Source organism: Zalophus californianus, chromosome 12 (genome assembly GCF_009762305.2).
Source record: "Zalophus californianus isolate mZalCal1 chromosome 12, mZalCal1.pri.v2, whole genome shotgun sequence".
NCBI classification, from domain to species: Eukaryota; Metazoa; Chordata; class Mammalia; order Carnivora; family Otariidae; genus Zalophus; species Zalophus californianus.
The window spans coordinates 51,241,976-51,251,807 of record NC_045606.1 but is presented as its reverse complement, the minus strand read 5'-3'; the positions used below and the strand labels follow the sequence as shown (position 1 = coordinate 51,251,807).

At 39.7% G+C, this 9,832-nt stretch overlaps 1 pseudogene; it reads left to right on the top strand.

The window, feature by feature from the left end:
* Positions 1-1,103: 1,103 nt before the first annotated feature.
* LOC113911088 lies at positions 1,104-6,936 on the top strand (annotated as a pseudogene).
* The last annotated feature ends 2,896 nt before the right edge of the window (positions 6,937-9,832 follow it).

Here is a 9,832-nt window from a genome sequence, read left to right as displayed (position 1 = left end):
GGCTAGACACCAGTCAGACTCCCTTCCAGGGCAGCTAATTTATGTCCACACCCTGACCACTTTCCTCACTGGGTTACACTCAGAGATCACTATGCACTTTCCTAATCACTCAGGAGCTGGATACCAGACAACTTGGGGCAAATTAGCCAATCTACAGGAGACTGGGAAATCCAGCTAATTTCATCCTACTTGCCATACATAAGCTGCTCCCAACAGCTCTAGCTTGCTGCTCACCTGTCCCAGGGTACAACCTCCTGTGTGACGCTGCTTGTCAGTTTAATCTCTTTTGGAGCTATAAACAACAAAGATCTACCTTTCATTCATTTGAGTGTCTCTCTGTTGTGTCTTGCCATCAAAAGAATCTTTAAATCTCATAAAATAGGGAGATACAATGGTGAGCAAGGACCCACTCCTTGATCTAAGTGACTTTCATACTTAGTGGGAGGACAGACAAATAAGCTATCATCTGTAACCCAGGAGATTCTTCATTTCCAAGACATGACTGGAGCCATTTTTAGAACTTAGTCAGATGACAGGTATGCAAGTCAGAGGGGGAAGATGGGAAGATATTTCAGGAAGAGTTTAAAAACACTGCAAAGACGAAGAGATAAGAGAAAGCTCCACACATTCATAGAGCATAAAGTGAGTAAGTGGAAGAGGTACCCAGAAAAGGGTAGTGAGGGATCACATTAGTTGAGCTGGGACAGACCCTATTGCTATACCAAGGAAAAGAACTTGGACACCATCTTTTTTTAATTTTTATTTTTTTAAAAGATTTTGTTTGTTTGCAAGAGAGAGAATGAGAGACAGAGAGCACGAGAGGGAGGAGGGTCAGAGGGAGAAGCAGACTCCCCGCCGAGCAGGGAGCCCGAGGCGGGACTCAATCCTGCGACTCCGGGATCATGACCTGAACCAAAGGCAGACGCTTAACCAACTGAGCGACCCAGGCGCCCGAACTTGGACTCTATCTTAAGGTCAATGGAAAAGTACAAGAGGGTGTTAGAGAACTGGCCATGATCAGAGTGCTATTTTAGATCATTTTGATTTTAGTGTGAAGAAATGAATCAGGAATTTTAAGGCAGAATGCAAACTGTACATAGGGGATGCTGGTCAGTAAACCAGAAGTGTTGGCCGTAGTGGATGGTGGCATGAGTCCAAGTAATGGGAGTAAGGTAAGAGAAGGGTATAAGCACATGGAACCGTGGAAGATGGGGGTAGGTTTTACAACACACACAAACACAGTTTGTTTCCTGATTAAAGGTTTTCAGAAACTTTATTTTTAAACATCTAATATGGCTTTAATATATCCTGTTATCTTTTAGCAGGTATTGGCTCCAATTCAGAGTTTTATGAAAATTATCTTATTGAAACTCTTTAGCCTAAACCAAACCTTAATCAAAAACATAGTTCCTTCTGATTCTTCCAATGCTAATTTAAACAGTAGTAAAAAAATGCTGCCTTAAATTAGCTTTAATCTTCATTTATATCATATCATTTAAAATTGAGTTAACTTGTTAAATATAATTGATTACAGATTAAACTTTCCAGGGAATAAATATATCCTCTCGTGTAAAATGAAGAGAGGGGAAAATCAAAGCACTTGATGCAAGCAAATCCTAAACAGTCTACTAGAACAGAAGGAAGAAAAATTTTCTTGTCTTATATATTTCATCTATTATTGGGTCCCATCTTTATTTGTGTTTAAATCACCAAAAAGGACCATGTTTCCCCTCAAACAAGTGGTATATGGACATTCCACTCACAAACCAAGAGCTCACCCAAATACTGTTTTGGTTTTTTTTTTTTTTTAATTCTAATTCTAAGTAGTTGTAAATTTATCAGCTGCAAAAAAAATTAGCAGCATGTTTTGCATGTTTTGCTTATTTTCTTTAAGTAAGCATTAGATTGAGGAATTATGGATATACTTCTTGGAGTATGGTACAACTTTAATAGGCTGAGAGTTTATTTTGGTAAAATTGACCTTCATTTTGATTTCTCCATCTATTTCTAACAAACCACATCCCCAAACATTACATAGAAAGAAGCAGGCATACTATTCCTCATTATATCTTGCCATTCTGAGGTCCTCAGATGGTCTCAGAGATAATACTATAATCCAACATACAGAAACTATTCAAGCAATTGCAGGCTTGGTCATCAAGCAGAAAACAGAATCCATAAATAGAATCATCTTAATCTTCTCCAGTACTCCTTGAGAAATCTGAGATATAAAGTGACTCACACGTAATTAGAAAAATCACATTGCGTTTCAGGAGGGGAAGGTAAAGGTCTCTCAATGCTAGAATTACATGCTAAAAGAAGAAACCTACTGAGCGCAAGCTTAGCACTGAAAGCATGCTTGGTCAACTAAGAGCCAGCCATGTGCCTATTTTTTTGTATAGGATATCAAACAGTAGCCTAGGACTATGGTTTGATTTATCTGACCTACTCCTCAATACTCTGAAAAACCAAAGGACTAGAGTAACAGAAGAAAAATATTTTAAAGAGCACTGGGTGTTATAGGCAACTAATGAATCATTGAGCACTACATCAAAAACTAATGATGTACTGTATGTTGGCTAACAGAACATAATAAAAAAATAAATAAAAAAATAAAGTTAGCTGTCACCTTTTATACATTCATCTATCATATGGTGAAAATAGAATTTATGCTTAAAAGAGTACTGTTGATGTGCATTTCTATACCCGAATCAAGAGACTAATTTTTTACTTTTTATTATTATAATTATAGATTCATATAAAATTGTAAGAAATAAAAGAGAGAGATCCTGTATACCTATTACCCAGTTTCACTCCATAATAATGCCTTGTAAAACTACAGTATAAAATCACAAACAGGATATTGACATTGATACAACCCACTGATCTTGTTAGAGCCATATTTTTAACTATCTGGTGATAGTTCTATTATAGTAGACACCAGTGTCTACCAAGTGTCTCCCACTCTCCTCATATTGTTCCTTACACTATAGACTTCACCAAGTGTCTCCTGCTCTCCTCATATTGTTCCTCACACTATATTCCCATGTTTATGTTTTGGATGCCTGGGTAAATCATTTGCCACTTGCTGAATGAGGAATGAAGGAGAAATATCAAGTACTTGAGGGCAGTGGGGCATTGGAGGCAAGAGTTTGGGCTCGTTAAGCTGGGGCTCCTGCAGGACATCCAGTTTGAGATGTCTAGCAGGTATTTGGCTTGACAACTCTGCAATGCAAATCTCAACACTGCCATGCCCAGCTTAAAGCAAGCATTATAATAAGGTCAAAGAAGCCAAGGAAAACTTGGCCACCTTTAGAAAAAAACACCATCAACAATAGCCAGCATATCTCCTCCAGAATGCCCCTCCAGGAAAAATACTTCCTCTATTCCTTGGGACTTCTAGTTACACCTCTCATTGGCCTCTGTAGTGAAATGTCAAGAATACAAAGATTTATTTGGTTTTGTCTGGGGATAGAGTTTATTTTAAAGATGCTAACAAATTCAAGTGGTGGCAGAGTATAGTTTCTATAATATAAAATTTCAAACAGCCAGTTACTGTTCCTCCATCCCTTTGATGGGGCCCAAACTAAACAGTTCCACATTCATTACAAAAGACCTCTGTAGAGTACCTTATTATGCATCATTTAAAGAGAGGAGAAGAACACAAATCCAGGAATCCTTTGGAATTTCAGACTGTATAAATAGCCCTTCGGTGAATGACAGCTTAAGCTGTGCTATGCAAAAAGCATGGCAGAGACAATAAATTATTTGAACTGAGTTGGTTTTTCCATATTATTCTAACCCTTGAGCATCATAGGGACAATTTCCCTTTGCTATATTTCTATACTAAAGTCCAAGGGTAATATTTAGAGTGATTTCCCACGAGCTCTTGTGATGATCTGCATTATTAAAAATGATTATTTCCAACCAACGGCCATTTCTGCTAGTAGCAAGGCAGGCAGGAAGCATTGTGTGAGCTTCTGGCTCTGGGAACACTGCTGTAGATCCCTGAACAAAGTGCCAGCAACTTTTTTCACCTGACTGGAGGGTTTGGAAATAGTTTTTCTTTGTGTCTGCAATCCATTTAAACAAAATAGTTTCTGTGTTTAGTTAAAACTGGGATAATGGAGAAGAGAGGCCTTTGAGAATGGTTGTTTCATCGACTAAGGATTCCTGGCAAATTTTAAACAATGCAGAATTTCATTCCTTCTTGATTTTCCTGACTAAAATAATATCATTGAATAATATAACTGGTGATACAACTGCAGGTAGACCCAAGGCTTGGATATGGTATAATAGCATGCAGTGGAGATTTATACAGACATTGATGAAATTAATATACTTGACTAAACACTTGTTAATATCCATTGGTGCCTGCACCTTTGTTGTGCCTCTGACCGTCTTCATACTTGTCTGAGGCTCTTTCTAAGAACATTTCTTACCTGAATCTGGTGCCTATGCTGTGGGTGTACATGGTAGGAAACTTCTAGAGCTGAGAGAAATTTCCTCCAGAAATCCATTAAAAACCTTGGCCTCAGAATAATAACACCATGATGTCAACTGTTCCTTCCATTTTTTTGGATATGTTTCAGTCAATGCCAATCTTGACCTGAAACACAACTCCTTTCACTGTCTTGCATAAGAAATGCAAGCATATTGGGCGCCTGGGTGGCTCAGATGGTTGAGCGTCTGCCTTTGGCTCGGGTCATGATCCCAGGGTCCTGGGATCGAGTCCCGCATCGGGCTCCCTGCTCCTTGGGAGCCTGCTTCTCCCTCTGCCTCTCTCTCTCTCTCTCATGAATAAATAAATAAAATTAAAAAATCTTTAAAAAAAAAAAAAGAAATGCCATCATCTCTCATGGTTCATCTCCCCCTCTGACTTACTCCCCGAAATGCAAGCATATTTAGTATATTATTTTTGAATTTTTATGGGACTGTGGCTTGGAGTGGGTAGGTAACATCTCACAGCCCATTGGCATTTCATTTAAAAAAAATAGACATTTCTCTTTGCCAAGTCTTTCCTTCCTGCTGCCAACCACAAGGTCACACAGCTCTAACCATTCTTCCCACATGGTGTTCAGCACCATTTCTTTTCCTTTCCCTCCTTGAAGTGTTCCTTCACCAACCCTAAATGCCAGTCCCAGTCTAGCTTCTTCCCTACCTTAGGCTTTTCAAAATATCTTCTCAGCAGAGCTCAGCTTGCCCTACAAAGAAATTCTCACATTCGCTGTTCAGAAAACTACATTTTCTCCATATCATTAGATTCAGAATAATGACAATAATATCAGAAGAAAAGGAAGGAGAGGAGAGCTTACATCCCATTTTATCTCAGAATTCTTCAAAGCAGAAAGTAATACCACTCACACATACACAGAGGGTACTATGAACAGGGAAGGAGGCAGGGGTCAGAGCCAGCTGAGGTCGAAATAGTTACTGACTCCACAAAAGAGGGCACAGGTCTGGCCCTCTGATTTGTTACTTTCTGCTGCATATCATCATGGTGTATTTAAGAAAGCCAGGGAGAGTGGCTATTTAGAAAAATTATGCAGGAGATGTCTTTTACCTTCCCTAATTACCAACATTTCAGAATATATATTTCACCTCTCTAAATTAGCACCTATTTACCCCACAATGATATACGCATTACTGTAAGGATTTATCCAGTTTTAGGACTTATAGGCAAGCCTCTTTATATATAGAAAGGAAGCATAGGGTACCTTTAGAAAAAGCAAAATTCATGAATACTGAATGCTGCCTATGCTAAGAGAAAAAAAAAAACCCTCAGAGCCCAAACTTCAATAGGTTAGAGTAGAAAAATAACTCTATCTGCAAACTATTACTTGATAGATTATTTCAACATGCAGTGCACTCACAAAATTTTTCTCCTGCTTTTTCTCTTTTTTCACTATCTCCCTCCTTCCGAATCTCCTCCACCCTTTCCATCTACATCTTGAGTAACATTAACTTCTATCATCCATGGTGAAGAGAATTTCATTTCCAATTTCTATCTATTTCTATCAGAGCTGATTCCTCTTTCACATCTCTTTCCCTATACTGGGGCTGAAAAGTGCCCTTGACAGTGAATGGTGACTACTCAAAGTATGGCTGGGCTTGAGGCTGTGATGCAGGCTTTCAGGGGCCTTTAGCAGTTCCTTTTCTTTTAAGAGATACACTGAGAATGAGATGGGAGTGAAGAGGCATTGATATTAAACCTTTTGCATCTGGGCAAGGAAGGAACAGGAAGTACATTAGGCTTGGTTTGCTTAAGGACAGCAGGAAGCAAGTGAGGAAAGGACAGAGTGTGAGAAAGTTGAGTAGTTATCAAAGAATGATGGCTTAGAAGTTCCTCCTTCCTCTGCCTTTCTGTTTCTACCAACAGGCAGCTTCTCCTTGGAATTAACTCTCTTCTACACTGCCACCAATACAGAAGTTCAGTTAAGAAGTCTCTCTGTGCACCCCGGGCCTGAGTCTGCTCGCACGCCCCAGCTCGGGAGGGTCCTTCTGGACCTGGGAGCAGACCCTGGTTGCAGTGAAGCCAGATGGGGTGCAGCAGCGGCTTGTTGGGGATGTGATCCAGTGTTTTGAGAGGAGGGGCTTCAAGCTGGGGGGGATGATGAGCACTACCATGATCTGCAGAGGAATCCCTTCTACCTAGCCCTCATCAGCTACATGATCTCTGGCCCCATGGTGGCCATGGTCTGGGAAGGCCCCAATGTGGTCTGTTCCTCAAGGGCCATGGTAGGACACACCAACTCAGCTGAGGCTGCCCCTGGCACCATCAGGGGGTGCCACTTCAGCATCCACATCAGCAGGAACATCATCCATGCCAGCGACTCCGTGGAGGGGGCCCAGAGGGAGATCCAGCTATGGTTTCAGAGCAGTGAGCTGGTGGACTGGGCAGACGAAGACCACCAGAGAAGCATCTACCCACCCTGAGCACTCAGGCTGCCCTCAGCCATCCCAGCAGACACCCAGGATTAACTACCTTGTCGTCCAGAACTTGAGCCCACACCCATCGTCTGCCCTTCTGTCCCAGACCACCTCCCTGTCTACCTTCTGCCGCACCCTAGCCCAGGGCGTTGAGCAACCAACTTTCTGTGCCTTTTAGTATCCTAAGCCAGTAAGAAATCGGACAAAATCCTTTCTGTACCAAAGTGCCAGACAACCTTTGGGGTGTCTCCAAAAGTGTGTAGTGTAACCTCCCTTCCCCCAAAGGGGGGTGGGACATTAAAATTCGCTGTGTTGTATAGGGGGGATCATTTATTACAGTTTCTGCCATCTCTGAGGTAGGACTTCATGCAAATTTGTAAGCGTTTGAGAGCAGAAATAAAGCTTAACTCTCACACACCAAAAAAAAAAAAAAGAAGTCTCTCTGTGCAAAGCCATTGTTATCTCAGAAAAGCTAAGTGAGGAAGAATAGAGTAGCTGAATGGAATCAAATGGGAAGATATGGATGGCAAGAAACAGATAAGCAAGGAGCTATACACAAGACTGATAAAGCTACAGTTTTATTTGGGCACGCAACCAGGATTTCTTAAAACTTAAAAACTTCATAGAATTTTGAAATTAAAAGTTATCTTAGAGACAGTAAAACCCAACTATTCTCTTTTACTCTTACATGAAGAAATTGGAATCCACAGGCATGAAGAGATTTGTCCAGGGTCATACATGTAATAATAGAGATTAATTTGGACCCTGAACCCAAGTCACGTGAAATACAGACCACTGGTCTTTTGCAAAAAGCTTAGTGCCAGATACCAATATGAATATTTTCATATTCTACAGCCATACACATAGGGAATTGTGTACAAGGCATTTGTCAGTCAATGGACAGTATTTATTGGGATAAGTAATCACTCTAAAATTAGCCTGAGACTAAAGAAGACATACAAATGGCTGACAGACACATGAAAAAAATGTTCATCATCATTAGCCATCAGGGAAATTCAAATCAAAACTACACTGAGATACCACCTTACACCAGTTAGAATGGCAAAAATTCTGACAAGGCAAGAAACAACAAATGGAGAGGTTGTGGAGAAAGGGGGACCCTCTTACACCGTTGGTGGGAATGCAAGTTGGTACAGCCACTTTGGAAAATAGTGTGGAGGTTCCTCAAAAAATTAAAGATAGAGCTAGCCTATGACCCAGCAATTGCACTCCTGGGTGTTTACCCCAAAGACACAGATGGAGTGAAAAGAAGGGCCATCTGCACCCCAATGTTCATAGCAGCAGTGTCCACAGTAGCCAAACTGTGGAAAGAGCCAAGATGCCCTTCAACAGACGAATGGATAAAGAAGATGTGTTCCATATATACAATGGAATATTACTCAGCCATCAGAAAGGATGAACACCCGACTTTTACATCAACATGGATGGGACTGGAGGAGATTATGCTAAGTGAAATAAGTCAAGCAGAGAAAGTCAATTATCACATGGTTTCACTTATTTGTGGAACATAAGGAACAGCAGGGAGGACACTAGGAGAAGGAAGGGAAAAATGAGCAAGGGGTGGGAATTGAAGGGAGAGATGAACCATGAGAGACCATGGACTCTGAGAAACAAACGGAGGGTTCTAGAGGGGAGGGGGGTGGGGGGATGGGTTAGACTGGTGATGGGTATTGAGGAGGGCACGTACTGCATGGAGCCCTGGGTGTTATACGAAAACAATGAATCTTGACATCAAAAATGAATGCTGTATTGTATGGTGACTAATATAACATAATAAAATTAAATTAAATTCAAAAAAATTATCCTGAGACTTACACCGAAATTAAAAATAAGAATAATCTATAAATCATGTTACTTTGACATATTTTCAATTTGATCTGTTTCATATATGCAAAGAGAAGAAAAGAAAGAACACCAAAATCGTACAAGTCAGTATCCTGACATTTAAATGATGGAAATATTTATCATTTTTTAAAAAAGAAAATAATTGCTATATCTGATTTCCTCATGCTTTTAATATGTTCTTTACTATCTCAATCTCTAGCAAGCTCAAGCACCACATTTTTTTAAATCTTTAATTAAGAGTTAAGAGACCTTGGGTAAGTTACTTAACTTATGAATATCAGATGAGATAGTTTATGCAAAAGTACTTACTGAGCCTGGCATCTGGTGTATAATCAGCACAGTGTTAGCTGTTTTTATTAGTAGTAAACATTGTTTTAAGGAAAAGAATAAAAAGGGAAGGATCATCTATATCAGGGAAAATGTAGGATTTGGCTACAAGCATCAGTTCACTGGGAGTAACAGCTGGTCTCTTTATAGGACTTAGGATACAGATTACATAAAATATATATATAGGAAAAGGAAAGGGGTAAAAACTTTCAAAGTTCACCAGTTGTAGCCCACAGCGTTTCACTCAAGCTCATTAGGAAGTTTACATTTATAATGTAATCTCTTTGAAACAGATTTGATTTTTTTTAGTAAGGATCTTGTAAATTAGAACTTTCCCAGAGGGCTAACCTAATACAAGTTGTTCCAGAGGTGGAATTCCTTCTGATCAAATATCTCAGAGCAGAAGAAAAATGGTTCACTAAGACTGAAGTATGTTGGTTTATATAATTAGCAATGAATATCGGAATACCAGGGGCAGCATTAACAATTAATAATACCCTTGCCTTCAGAACTGCATTAAGCAAAAGAAATACATTTAACTTACATAAAAGAACTGTGCAAATTAGCAGTACAGTATCTCAGCCCAGCTGTTGTAAAGTATTACCATATGGCTTTATAGTACACCTTTATTTTACCTTGGAGATTAAAAGTCCTTTTTAAAAAATACTATTTCCTAAGGTTGTTCTGTGCTACACAAAAAAATACCAGT